A 15,719-nucleotide genomic window follows, 5' to 3' on the forward strand; every position below is an offset into this window, starting at 1 on the left:
TGATAGACAGCCGCACCACTGTTCATGTTTTTGATTGGAGTACCGTAACTGCGCAGAGGTACCGAGAACAGATCCTCGAAACTTACGTCCGACTTTATAGGGGTGCGGTTGCCCTCCCCCTTTTTTCATGTGCAAGAAAAGAAAAAAAAATAGAGCACATAGAGTGGTGGAGGAATATCTTGAAACTGAAGATATCCAATGATTGCCGTAGCTAGCATGATCACAAGACTTAAATCCGATCGAACACGTGTGGGTGTCCCTTGGGCGTCGCATTGCACGCCGGCAGCCAACTCCTTGGTCACTTGGTGAGCTAAGATCTGCGCTGGTGAAAGAATGGGATTTGTCAACGCTCAACATTGAGCTCTGTGGTCTTTCGAGCGGTTTCTTTCCTGGCTCTTGTGGCATTATGATTGTTCCATTTGGTCATAACGTCAGCAACCATTGATGTAGGATGTTGCAGTTTGGTCACAGTGGCAGAAATGATTGCTATTATGGCATCCTATGGACCTGTTTAATTGTAGCGTGAATACAGTGCTTCCTGACACGTGGGTGGCAGATGTGATTCTTTTGTCCCGGATACTTTTGGAAATACTGGATTTGTTTTTTCACTCCTTTTGTTGCAGATACACTCCAGCCTAAAAATTTGGAATCACAGCGTATGGCAAGTTTTCGTTAATTTTTTTTTTAAATTAGTGCTATGACAATGTAAAGTTTAATATACAAAGAAAGGACACCCTACAAAGTATTAAGTTTTTTATTAAGCATTGAAAAATTTACATCAAAAGATGTTGGAATGATTAATATTAACAACTATACTGATTTTTCATCAAAATATTCCCGACGAGATTTTATCACTGCCATACACACGTGGTATTCTGGCGATTAATTTTATTTTGTGAAGATGGGCGAACTTCATGGCCTTGACGGTCTAAATGATCCCATAAAAGCTCTATCATGTTTAAGTTAGGCGATTAGGGTGGCCGCACCATAATTTGCAATACCCTCTCCTGTTGTTTAGTTGCTAGAAAGTCCCTACACAGCTTAGAACTTTGCTTCGGGCCATTGTCTCGTTGCAACATAAAATTTCTTCTACAAAGTAGAAGGCTGGAGGACGTTGCATTATGTTCAAGAATCTTTTTATAGCCGACACCCACTCTAGAAAAATGGAAGCAACCTCAGATCATGATTGAACCACCACCACCATGCTTGACCGTAGGCACTAAACAATGAGGCACAATTTTTTGTTCAGTTGATCGTCTTACGTAAACTCTGCTTGGATCCAAAAATTTCAAATTTGGATCCATTCGTCCACAGTTCATTTTTCCACTCTTCAGTTGTCTATTGTTGTTTCTTTTCAGTTTTAATAAGGGCTTTTGATCCGCTATATGAATATGGTGTCCTGCTTTTTTTAGACAAAGTTTTACAATGGATGTAGACATGGGAATTTCTCTGTTCCTGTTCAGCGCAACTCAACTCAGATTTAAGGTGTAGTGAATCCTCAGTTGTGTTTGGAAATCAGTATTATGATCTTATGTTGTGCTTCCGTTGTTATGCGCCGTTGTCCCGATCGTGGATTGTCCTTTAAACTGCCAGTCTCCTTGAATCATCGAATGGTAATTTATACTCCATTAAATGAAACACCATTTTTTCTTGTCAGTACTTCTCAGGAATAACTTTCTTATAATATAATAGCACTTTTCGGTGTGTTGTTGCACATATTCCAAAACATCCTTAAAAAAGAGTTCTTCTGTGGAGATGGAATCACTACTTTGCGAGGCCGGTGCCTAAAAAGAAGAACCCTAAAGGCTCCTCAAGCTTTCAGTCCAAATCGGTCAGTTGTACTCTACTAAAACTCTTAGGAAAAAAACCATCCTCCCTGCATTAAGCCAACGGTGTTTTGCGCATCTGCGCTTTCCAAAAAGTCTCCCTCCCCTCTTTTATGTTTCGCATCCTTCTTTAAAAACAAAAATCCAAAACATTTTTTCTCATGTTTGTATTTCCGCTCAATGTACTAGGTTTGACTTTCTCATTTGTCGAGTCACGCTCAGACTGTTATTTACGTTCTGCTTCAATGACAGGAGCAACCCCCAGTGCAGTACGGAACTTCAAAAGAGCCGACCCTGAAAGTCTTTGTAACATTCAGTGGAGACTTGATCATTTAATTTAATTAATTTATTTATTCTTCTGTTTATTCCAGCAAGTGTTCGCTTTCACCCATTTTTACGTCGGTGACCGGCTAGAAGGATGTACGAAAAAGGGAAGAATACCAATCATTGCCATTTAGTATCTTACAAAAGTAGTGGTCAACAGTGATTTTATGTTGCATAAAGATTTGATTAATTGCTTGGTTATTGGATACTTTTATATCATATTATGATAGCTCACTTATTATAGGGTATTGCTTCATAACATTTCAAAGATTGACTCCATTGTTTGGAAAGTGGGGAAGTCAATCACATTGGTAAGCACCTCAGCAATTAAGAGGACCTTGTTAGAATCTATACGAAGTCGCCAGGGGGTGATGTTCAGGTTCGTATATAGTACTGCCCTGGAGATGGCGAATAGGTTGTCTATTATTATTCTATTCTTCTCATTATCCAATATTAGACTGTCAGGAATCTGTTTACAATCGACGGCTGGAAAGAAGATTGGGAATGCGTAAAGTGCAATTTGTTTTGTGTATAGCTGTGTGTATCTGGCGACTACATTCACGTTGAGTAATTCCACCAGTTCTTGTCGAATTGCCTACCTCTCTCTCTGTTTGAGTACGTCTTCGTTTTCATGGTGGAAAATTGAGTCTAAAACGTGGGACCCTCATCCCATATCAAGCCGAGGTCGGTGTAAAGTGTGTTAGTTGTCTGACGGCACCAGGGGTCCCCCCCCCCCATCTCCGCGTTGTATTCTTTGTAAGTAACACAGAACTCTGTGGAGGCCAGAGATTTAAAAAGTGTGTGGGGAGTGGTCTGTTGTTTCTCTGACCATTTAGCCGTTGGGGCTCCTATTGGGACGTGTAAGACTTCACTTTCTTTATCTGCGATCCATTGTTAGGCTCTGATATCATTCTTGGTTCTCTTTTTCGTAAAAGTGATTTGAGCTGATTTGGATATGTCGAGCTCCAGGCCTATTTGCTGTAGATAAGCTACGAGGCTGTCAATTAGGATAGCTACTCGATGATCTACGAGGTGAGTCTGTTCAGCTCGTTCGATGTTAGATATCAATAATTTATTTATTCGGCTACATGCTAATCAGTCGAACTTTTCAAATCCTGTACCATCCATTTTCCGGCAGTGTTTGGGAAAATGGGTGAATTTAGCAAACTATCCGAGAATTGGCAAATTTATTTGTAGGATTGGCTGCTGGCTATTGTGCAGGGTGGAGATTTCACCTTAGAATCATAAACATTTTACTGCTCCTCCAACGTCAGCGAAAAATTTGTTAGATCCTTTGTTTACTTAAAGAATTCTCGAGCAGTTTTGTTGTGTAGATTTGCAAATCAATGTCCAATAACTCTATTAAATATGTTTAACCATTATAGATTCTTTAAAGAGACTCAAACAACAAATTTTACATCAACTGTTCTTTTCACTATCAAAAGAAACGGAAATAGTCGATTATCCGGTTGAATTATATGACTCTCTTTCTTCAAGATGTACTTTGAAAAGATGGACCATGATATTTTATATGATATTTCCGTGTTTCTTTTTATTTCCCAATTACTGTAATTCTTCGGACGAACGTGTTTATAAACCTCCAAATACTTTTGCCATTCTTGGTTAAAAACAATTTTTTGTTTTTAATAAAATGAAAGTGTGATAGAGATAAAAGTGCCTCGGACAGATACATTATTTTTTGCAGTCGAATTATTAAGAAATAATGCTTCTCAGTCCTGTTACTGCAATGCTTATAGTAACAGGCCGCATTACTGATAAGATTTATCTGATAACGCTAAAATTCGTGTGAGATTGTTTTAATGGTGCTTATTTTCTATAATGACAGTCTTATTCCAACCGTTTTGGTACAGTCTGCGCTGGTAGCACAGTGGTTATAATCCCCCGGAGAAAATGGCTCTAGTTCGAATCTCGTCAATGACCTCAGCAACTTTTATTGGCTGTTTTTACTCAGTGGTGAGTAGGTGGTCTCAGGCGAGGTAGCAAGGTCTTCCTCTTTGCAAACTCGGGGTTTTCATCCAGCAAAACAAGCAAACCGACCAGAGAACACTCGCAATTTACAGACCGACACACATGGGTAGATGAGGTAATTTTCGAGTGGCCCTAATGTGACATTAGGGCCGCTCGAATTTCGTATTTTTATACGAAATGCGGTCACACTAATGGAGCAGTGATCACTCATTATATGTTTGCCACGTGCTGCCATTGCTGCCGATGTTGCGTTTCGTTCGGAATATACAGTGGCGGACAAAAAAAACTGCATCACTTGTGAATTTTGCGAATAATGTGTTTTGCTCTGCATTGTGGATTGCAGAAATGTTCTAAATGCATTTTGTTGGATGGGATATATATATCTGTGAATGAAATCCAATAAAAAGACTCCACCTGATATAACTAATTGCCATAAATATCATCCCAAAGGGTAAAATGCGTAATTAATGAAAATATGAGCAATCATGACAACCAAACATACATTTTATTGCATTTACGTGTACAAACTGGAATGACAAGTTAACGTAATAGTATTATGTACTGTAAATCAGCAAAAAAGTCCTCGATATTTTGTTGGTCCTCCTCGAGCTGCAATTACAGCCTTGCAACAAAAAGTTGATCAACTTCTGGATATGCGGTTGCCAATTTCGTAGTACCACACCCTTACAATGCTCTCCTGCAGCTGAATCTTACTTGTTGGCTTCTTCTTCTGAGCAATTTTGGACGACATTATGCACCAGCAATTTTCAATAGGATTCAAATGTGGACTGTTTGTCGGGCCAGTCCAACACTGTAATGCCAGCATTTCTGAGGTATGACTGCACCTGAAAGGAGAAAAACGAGGGAAAACATTGGTGTAAGTATGTTTTAAGTCTTGTGAGACAAGAAGACAAACTCATCATTAAATCTAAATAGCATAAAACTTACCAATTTTGATGTGTGGCAAGGTGCTCAGTCCTGTTGAAAAATGCAGTTTTGGACTTTTGTGTAATAACGGGTTTCAGGCACTCCTCCAAGATAGCAGTGTGGGTTTCTGCATCCATCGTTCAGTTAATAAACTTAATTCGCCCCACCCCTTTGCTTGTTATGCATCCCCAGACCGTCTGGCCGGCAAGGAATTTTACAGTCTGTGTTATGCAGTCAGGATTGTATGCCTCCGATTTTTTGACCTATCGCTTCCCATCCGAGCCATGCAGGTTGAATTTCGATTCGTCAGAAAAGATGACGGTGCACTTTTGTCCATGAAACACGCGTTTTAACCCACCCAAGCAAGTCGCTTCTTCCTCATTTGTTCGGTCAGCAAAGGCTTCAGATAGGCAAGCAGACCACATACAAAAGCCGTCTTTGGATAGTTCGTGCACTTGTTTCAACACCATCTCAAAGTCCAGTTTTAGATCAGGCAGACATAGCCGTTTCAAATATCGATCTTGGAAAGGCGTAGTCACTCTCTTACGGCCTGATCCAGATCTTCTCTTCACATCACCGATTTCACGCTTTAATTTCAGCACCCGGGATATTGTTGACTGGTGGCAGCCTATTTTATCAGCGATAGCAGGCGCAGAAAGCCCTTCCTGGGACAGAGCAACAGCTACACTTTTTTTTTTCTTGTTGTCAACTGAACATATGGAGCCATGCTTACAATTCCTCAAAACAGGATATTAATGAGCGTGTATACCTTTCCAACGCCGTGTTTATAGAAACGGCTGATGCAATACCTTGCAATTACTGTCTGATGCAATAGAAGCGTTATCTGACGCAATACCTTTGCTTTGCGACAAACAAAATGACCAATTAAACAATATCTTATACGTTTCACTACAAATGTTACTTTTTTAAAGGTGATGCAGTTTTTTTGTCCGCCAATGTAGGTGCACGGAGATTCACGATAGCGATGGGTACTTTTACTTATTTTATATCTCTATTTTTAATATTATTTCTAGAAAAAAAAAAAAAAACTCGATATACTGCACTGCGTTCAATGAAAATGAATTAAATACCTGTCCTGGAATATAACTATAATTAAAAAAAACAACACTATTACTCCGTGATATTTACCTGTATGTTCGAGAACCTATACTGATCTCTTAATCACATGCAAACTCCTCTCTGTGGTTAGGATGTCCGTCATTTCATACTATTGTAGTTAATTTAAGCGTTAATTTGTCATCTTAAATTAAAAAGAATGCCAATTAAGCGCTTGTGGAACGTTTTACCCAGTTAATGTAGTAGTGTAATAGTGCTTTTTAGTCAGATAGGCAACAGGAATTGGTCTGTTCGTCCACCGGTTAAGTAGCCAGTTCAGCTCTAGAATAGGGACGTATTGGCTGCACAGTGACTAGTGTTCCAGGTGATCCTAAAGGTAATTCGAATGGATTGAGGTCTGGACTCTGGTCTTCTCTGGGCCAAAATTAATATCGTTCCTGTAAAATCCTATATAATTATAGGAATTAAAAGCGAGTTGCTCGAATTCCTTTTCCTCAGACTAGGATTTTATGGACTGGAACATAATAGCTTTGGAACATGCAGAGTCACTATCAGCATGTGGATACTATGAAATTTTCTAAGATGTTAGTGTACGACTCAACATTAGTAATTTTTGGCTCTTCCACCAATGGCTCTAGACTAGACCAGACCACGAGAAGCATCTCCATACCATGACTTCATCTCTTGCAAATCTCACTGTGGTAGTAAAGTGCGTAACTTAGGCATTTTCCACACCCACGCTCGATCATCTGATCTGAATGTTGTAATGTTCTCGTCGCTCTCTTACCTTCGTAAGCTCGTGCAAACTGTCAAGTGCGCAAAAAAAATAATAAATAAATAAATAAAATAAATTTATGAAAGGTCTAGCGGAGGAACCAATACTCAAGTGCAGCCCATGTTTCAAATTGGAGTTGGAGACTTCAGACCAAACTGTGGAAGTACAGAGTGCATTGGTTTTCTGAATTTACTGAAAAATTTAATGATTATATTAGTCAAATAAACATCTTGAAGCTCTTATTGTTTTAAAAGCCAGGTGGTTTGGGAAATTTGTTTTCAAGGTGACTCAGTGCCGAGAAAAACTGAATTTAGTATCGTAGATAACCCCAGGGTCTTTATGAGATAACCAAAGGGATGTCCATCTGATCAAAGGAGACTTCAATCAGAAAGGGAACTGTGTGTGAGTAATCTGTTGACATTTTGATTTTGAGGAATTGATTGACAGGTTAAAAAAACTTTTGGAACTCTGAGAGCTAATTTAAAGTGTTAGAAAAAATCTTTAAGAGAAGATGGACAAGGACTGCGACGTTCAAAAATCCTATAGCAAAGGAGGTTGTCAAGAAAGGACAGTAGACTGCATCTCCGGAATGCTCTGTTGGATTGAAGAAATTAAGTAGAAATTCATAAGAATAAATAAGCGACTTGGAGCTGATTATGATTCATGTGAAGGAAAAAATTGATTAGAAAGAACAGGGTAGAATGCATCATTAATGGACTTTAATTATTGATTAATTAATAATTTAAACGTAATAATTATTATCTTAGTTATGTAGATATTGTCTTAGTTATGTGCTGTTGAGGCGTGTACCTCTCAGCATATACACTTTTTAAAATTTATTTTATTTTATTAATTGAATATCATTCGTCCGAAAATGTAGCCTCAGGGAATATTTATTGTATCACTTTTGACGCTGTTTCATTTTTAATCCGAAAGATGGCGACACAGGCTACTAATTTATGTTTAACATTTAATAACTATCATTTTTCAAACGCGTGAGCAGTTCCAGTCTTTTTTAGGCTCTCCTAATATTTGAAATTATACAATGAGCAAAAATGTGTATACTTTTAATATATATTCTTTATACTTTCTTTATATATATATTCTTTACAGTATATTTTAACTATACTTGAGGATCAGAACAAGATCCTCAAGGACGAGATGATTCAGATGATTGGCTTGTTGACGATTTACTTATGGTGAGTCGAAATTCTGTTCACAAGAAGACTGACTAGCGTTTTGTCATTATAGTTGAAGAGAAAGTTCATGTTTAATTCTGGAAGATGTCTTTCAAAATTATGCAAAGAACGACATAAATAACGTAATAGAAAACCGTATCAACTTGCCTGAGTACAATCCATCTTGGAACAATGAATGCTGTGTGGTACATTGACATTCTGGAGGACTATTCCACTCTTTCTACACTGTGGCAGCAGTACAAAGAGGACCTTTTCATGTTTTAGAATGACAGTGCACCATATCATACTCCACAGGCATGCTGACTTGGTTTGAAAATGATGGCGTGCAAAATCTATCTTCACTGCCCTGTTCCAGACGATGACCTTAACTCCATTGAACACTTATAGGATAAACTGAACCATCGGCTTCGGGCCAAGCAATACCCGCGATCAGCAGCTGAACTGAACGCCGTGTTCAAGGAGGAATCGGCCAAAATTCCTGTTACTTTTGGCAATATAGTGTGTATGTTCTCTCATTAGGTTATGGAGATGTCATCTGGGCTGTCATCATCAAAATATCTTATTGACTGTTTTAATATACTAAAGTGTACTAATAAATGTTATCGGTACCTTGGGCCTCCCTTTCCTTCTTTCAAGTTTAGTAGTTTTTCCTGTTAGACTCTTCTTGTTAGATGTAATATCGATATCCTACGGTTCTCAGGTATATTAGCGCAATATCGTTCAACCTAAAAGGGACGTTCTACTGTGCAGATCGATACAAAGTAGCAATTCAGCTCGCCAGTGACATCTGCTGGATTATCCGTGATTGTACCGTTTTCATTGAGCAAAAGAGGAGTGTGGTTTGTCTTCCTCTTCGTATTTACGTTTTACTTCTTCCTCATATTAGGGCCGCCGTAGCCTAGTGGTCAGGCGCGCGGGTGCATAAGTACACGTGCCTTGAGTGACCGGGGTTCAAGCCTGTCACTGCTGAATACGGTGCCATTTCTTGTATTCTGTGTATCTTGTAAATTCCTCTGGTTGTCCCGGAGTATAAGCAGAAAATTTATTTATACTACTTTTCTCTATTTTTGGATTTCTTGACTAATAATTTCTCATATACAGGCTTCGCCTGAATATGAGAAATTATTATGGTTTTTTCTCCCGGAAACTCGTCCAGCAAAACAGAAACCCCTTTCTGTGATCTTATTATAAACCAACTTATAATTTTTATGAGTCTGGGTTTCCACTACTCTATAATTGTTCCACTCTTCCTTTTTCCGGTATTCATGGTAGCACAGTGGGAAGGAATTGCCGTTCTCCACACACGGGTGGTAAAGACCTGAGTTCAAGTCCTGTTGGTGATGGGAGAAATTTTTATGGGCCTTTTATCACGTGGCAGAGTTAGTCGGTCTCAGGCGAGTGTAGCATGATTTTATTTCCCGGAAACTCGGGTTTTTCGTCCAGCAAAACAGAAAATCGACCACAGATTTTATTCATCTTGGCACCCTACTTGACTTCAAGATCGCCCTAGTCGATAGTATTCTTTTTTATGCAGATTAAAACTCTTGCTGTTATCTTTAACCAGCGAACTCTCATTCGCCGTTGTCCACTTTCAGACTCCCTGATAACAGATCTTACACCATTATTTGTGACATTATTCGAGTTACTGGCGATGACCATATCAAGAATATTATTTTCTGTCTTTGGTAGTCAATGAATGTAGCAGTCATCAAGATGATTCAAAAAAATTCAAAACAGGTCGAGTTGCCAGCCTACGATTTACAATCAGTGAGTGGTAAGTTGGAATAACCCATAGCAAAGGCACCCAGGCATTTAAGACGCATGCGTCACTAGTGATATTAGGAGATTTGCTTTGCATACTGACTCCATGTAGCACCAAACGCATTCTAGTACTACATAGTTTTCGTGCCTTTGCATTTAAATTTAAAATGCTGCATTTATAATGAATCTATTATACTAAAAGAAAATATAACAATGTACTTCTATAAATCTGAGACAAATAAAGTTTTAATTTTTTTATGAAAATTGAATAGGTTTAGGAATGTTCGCGCAATCTGAAATATAAAACTGCCATCTCTTTCTGGCGTCGCTTAAAGATCAAGGCGATAGAGGCTGCAGAGATAAAAGTGCTGATTTGGCTTTTAAAGTTTATGCCGGTACCAGCAGAAGGAGCAGGCCTTTTCTTTGATATCTAGAAATCTTATAAAAAATAATAAAAAAAAAAACATTTCCCGTCTTTGAACAAAAAAAGCAAAAGCCAAGACGGGAGATCGCCAGTAGGTTAAAATCACCCTTACCGTAGAGCGCCAAGAAAAATATTCCTCGATGAAAAGTTGGCAAAGGTGAGCTCATCTCGCTCATCACATCTTGCATAAGAGGGAAAAGTAGTACACTAGAACAAACTTAATTCGTTATTAATCGAATATTATGTACAGCATTATTTATTTGTTTGTCTGTACAATACTTGACATCCACAGAGTACGTAAATTCTGGTGCTAAGAAGTAGAAGCCTGCTAATTATAATAAATATTTATAGTAATTAAGAAAATGGTATCAAGTAATAAGGTTTCTTGGATTTCAATAATTGAGTTGGTTGTTATCGGACATTATGACAGAGCTTGCTTCTATTCACCTCCAGGCAAAATAAAACTGGAGATTCATGGGACCTGTAGAGGTACATCCTACAAATAAGGATGCCACGAGTAACAGCAATCAGGGCCGAATTTTTGCATAGAAGATAGTTAATTGTCTAAGTCCTGGAAGTTGGCAGGGCCCATGATAACCCTTGGCCTAAGTTCTGTCGCATTAAATACATTATCTTTTGAATTGAGCTATGCGTAAGCAATTGTTTTAGGACACAGTACACGGTACATTCATTATACATTTTTGAATTAAAAAGAAAAAAACAAGGAGCTTAAAATGAGCATTTCGAGAATCATTATTTTAAAATTTCCACTAGATTCCCTCTGAAGGGGCCGTATATGGATATTACGTCTTCTGTCGCGTCTTAGGACCAGAAATTTTATAAATGCGGCCCTGACAATTGTAAGATTCCTAAAATCTCAGTGTCAGAATGTTGCACGCTATAATACATGACCATTTGCATTATCAGAAAAGTGGATGCCTAAATTAGTAACAATTAACAAGTATTTCAACAAGTATCTTTTTTCTTCTGAGCCACCTATGCACGGTATGCTAAGTACTATAGGTTTTAATACCTTTTGGGTTTTGAGAGTCTTCATTAAAGTAAAAGAGAGGTAGGCAGCTTCCTAGAGTTTTGCTGGAGTTGAATTATGCTGTCAGCATTTCAAACTGACGCACAGAAAGAGGAATGCTGTCGTATCAGAAACAGCATTCCATTCAAAGAAGGCTCGCAACATATTCATCGCCAGTTAGATTTCTAGCGACGGATATGTTGCGACAGAGCCACCTTGGTGACCCAAACTAAATCAAACCAATTTCTATTTAATTTTGCGTTCCAACAATTATCCACCTTATCTTTAAAGAAGTGCAAAAAATCCATCGCATGAACAATGGATTGGGTCAAAACTGGGGTGGATTTTTAATGGATTTTTAACCCACTGTTAAAAATCGAGCGGATTCAAGTCAGAAAATGAACTCCACAGCCTAAATCAAGAAGAAGGGGATTCGTTTGCGTTCTATCCCAGTGCTTCTCTGGTTTTTTTTTCATTCGAGTCTCACTTGTAGTTAAAAAGATGCTGTACTCATGATACACCTAAAGAGTGATTGCACTAAGATCATGGGGTGTTTCAGGATCTCACGGTATATCAAGATATCGTGATTCACAATTTGAGAACTGCTGAAGTTCACCTTTGAACTTGTCTTCATAACACTTCAAATATTACCGTGCTTTGCTGTATCACATTAAGTTTCGACTTAGAAGTATAGTTCATATATGGCGTAGTAGTAGCCGTTTTAAGATCATTGGTTACCGATAATGGTCTTGGTAATATATTGATAATATTGGTAACAATTCAATGTTTTGCCTGTAAACTGCCTGTGTCCTCTCCACAAATAGAGAAACTGTTCTAAGGACAGTTTCTCTATTTGTGGGATTAATAATAAAAATAAAAGAGAAACCTTAAACTTTCTTCCGAGTGCTAAACTGGGCGCTGATTGAAAAGGTTTCAGTAAGTCTCTCACAGCTGATGGAATACAAACCACACCCTCCCAAACAAGTGTAAAGGTTTAGTTCAAATGAGAGACACAGCATCTAAGATATGAAAGTCTTCTGTGAGTCGCACGTGTCCACCTGATATGTAGGTTTTAAATACTTGCCGAGTCACGATGTTTTTTATTTATTCCATGAGTGTTCCGGGAACACACCTTGAGAGTTGCGTTGGGTGATAACATTATCACTACAGCTTGCAGACAGGTGGGATCAAGTGTTGTTTTTATCTTTTAGGTGGTCTTCACTAATCCATATTCTAACAGACATCGTTCATTATATCAGTTCTATCTGAGTGTGGACATGTCACGGTGTTTTTGCTGAGTTGTAAATGAATTTTCACGGTGCTTTGGTGTTGCATTCTTTTCTTGTCTGTTTGGACAAATGCCACAACGTTTTCATGGAATTACCCAGTAGTGGTAGTATCGAAGAACTTGATTGTCATGCTTCCTTGTTTTTATTGAAAGGAAAGCTTTACTTTTGAGCTTGCTCTCCATTTCCGAGGATTATAAAGAAATGAAACTAAGTTAGATGATTGAATTGTACTTTTGTAAAGTAATGGCGACTGCATTGAAGATTGACAAGCGTAGTTTTCTTGTTGTTTGTGATAAATAACTTTTAATTTCTGCTGATTTTATTTGAATGACATTTGTATTAACAGCAGTGGTGATTTCTCAGTTTATTATAAAATCTAGAATTTGGAATTAAAAATAATAAATTGTTACAAAAACAATTCCCTCCTTTCGCAAAATACTGCTGTTCGAAGGTACAGTAAATAAACACAATCAGTGGTAACTTATTTAATACTACTGTAGCAGTTTCAAGTTTTGATAGAACTCCTTCCACTATAATATGAATTTTCTATATTTTTTTTGGCTTTGTTGGAAGGAATGGAAGGATTTTTAAACATTGTAATACACTGCTTGACAAAATCAACAGAACAAAATGTTTTTCATGATTATTTTATTGTGAAAAGTGTCATCGAAGGTGAATATTTGATATAATAGGCATCGTAGCATGCAAATTCCAAGTATCCAATAGAAATCAATCCACCACCTTACAGAGTCGCAAATTATTCAAGCCTATACAAACACGGGTTGCGACCACAACACTTCATTCCCATTTTTTGGCTTGCTCAGTGGGACAACCACATCTCCAATACTCATGTTGGCAAGCCATCGTCGTTTAGATGATTCTTTGAGATGGCGGGCTGTTGGACGACTTGAAGCCGGGCAGTCGCAGGCGAAGGTGGCACGTTGGCTTAATGTGTTATTCATGCAGTGTCGTCTCGGCACTATGGAAAGAGTTTCAGGAGACAGTAACCAATTCAAGAAGAGCTGCGTCAACCAGAACAGAACTCTGTCTGGCTCTAACAGCAAGACAAGCTACGATGTCCTGTCATCAGCTGTCTCTTGAGGTTGCTGTAACCACAGGTGAAAATATTTCCAACGGATTGTATTAAGAGGGCTCAATTCAAGTGGACTCCACGCAAGGAAGCCAGCGGTTTTTAACCCATTAACCCCAAGCCACCGTAGAGCTCGTCGAAACTGGTGCCATAAACATGTGACTCCAAGTCACATGTTCCTCACAATGGAGTACAGTTCTGTTCTCTGATGAGAGTCCGTTTCGGCCTACAGACAAATTCTAGACGCTATGTGATCTGGATACAACGAGGAATGCGGTAACATCCCTACAACATCAGAGAAAGTGACACTTATGGCGGAGGTGGTGTTCTTGTGTGGGGCGGAATAATGACTAACAGCTGCACTGCCTCTTCATGTTTTTGATAGGGGTACCATAACTGCGCAGATGTACCCAGATCAGATCCTCGAACCCTATGTACGACATTTTAGGGGTGCAGTTGCCCCCAGATTTTCTTTTCATGCGCTACTAAGCCACTGCACACAGCGCACATAGTGGAGGAATATCTTGAAACTAAAGTTATCCAACGCCTGCCATGGGCAGCACGTTCATTAGACTCAAATCTGATCGAACATGTGTGGGACGCCCTTGGGCGTCGCATTGCACGTCGACAGCCAACTCCTCGGTCACATGGTGTGTAGGTCTGGGCTGGTGGGAGAATGGGATTTGTTGTTGCTACAGAATCTTGTAGACGCCGTTATATTGAGCATGGTTCATCGCTGCCAGGCTTGTTTAGCCGTTGTAGGGAATCATACGCCGTACTAATGTCATGTGACCGTATTTTCGAGCATCTTGTATCGACTTTTGGAATGTCCTCTTTTTTGGTAATTGTTATACAACCCTTATAAATGTCCCTTATACTTGACCGAAGTTTCTCGCTGTCTCCTTATTTCATCGTTATTCTACGGTACACCTCCATACCAATTTTTTTTTCCACTTCATCGCAAGCTGCATGTTCTACGTGTTAATTTTGTTGAGCAGTGTATAGGCAGTTGTAATCTCAATATCGCTGGTTCTGATGCTTGTGACATTCCCCCTCCCCATTGTGTTGTCCAATAGAAGGATAGTATTCCTCTCTGGACTATTATTTATGGCTGTGATCGTTCCTTTAGCTACCAACAGAGATAATATCATTTACTATGCGATGACCTTAAGCTTTTTCCACCTCTGAGTTCTGCAGATAACCGGAGGAATTTCTAAAAGCTTCTTCAATCGAGGCTGTACTTAGTCGATCTTAGGAGGAGAAAGTAGGGTACTCCTATGAGTTATTTCTTGTTTTCTGTCCCGTACAACGTGCAAATGGGCTTGTGAACATTTACTGGCATAATATATGGTGATGCAAAAACCCATCAACTTCTTACAACAGTTTGGTTTTACAAGCAATTCAGAAACATCTTCACTCATAGTTTTCTCATTGAAACCCAAGTCACAGATACACAGCTGTTAGGCACCTCTCTCTCTCTCTCTCTCTCTCTCTCTCTCTCTCTCTCTCTCTCTCTCTCTCTCTCGTCTATAACATATAGACCGTTATGTGCTCTGACCCAAACCGAAGTTTACTGACGACGTCGATGCTGCCTGTAAGTCGCTTGCACCTGCCTGCTAATCAGTATATACTCTATACTCGTAATATTTTTATCACACGAAAGAATGTTGCAACTATTACAGGAGTGACATAGCCGAGTGGCTAGCAAAAGTATAACAGTGCACGTGTTTGAGTTGACCGTGGTTTGAGTCCACATGTCCTCTAAATACGATAATGTTCTTGTGCTTTCTATCTTGAAAACTCCTCTGACCACTTGTGTCCGTCAAAACGTATAAACAGAAATGTCTTGTGCGCTGCTAAGATCTGCGTCTTCGCATTAGTGCTACTCCCAGCAGAATGGGTCCCAGGTCTATCAGCGCCCTGTGCTTGATTTTTTTGGATAAAAAAAATGACTTGAAATTTACAGCAAATCAGTGAATTTTCGGGGAATTTTTCGCCCCCTAAATTT

The sequence above is a fragment of the Mastigoproctus giganteus genome, chromosome 12 (assembly GCF_048544385.1).
Source record: "Mastigoproctus giganteus isolate SK-2022 chromosome 12, ASM4854438v1, whole genome shotgun sequence".
Classification (NCBI taxonomy): Eukaryota; Metazoa; Arthropoda; class Arachnida; order Uropygi; family Thelyphonidae; genus Mastigoproctus; species Mastigoproctus giganteus.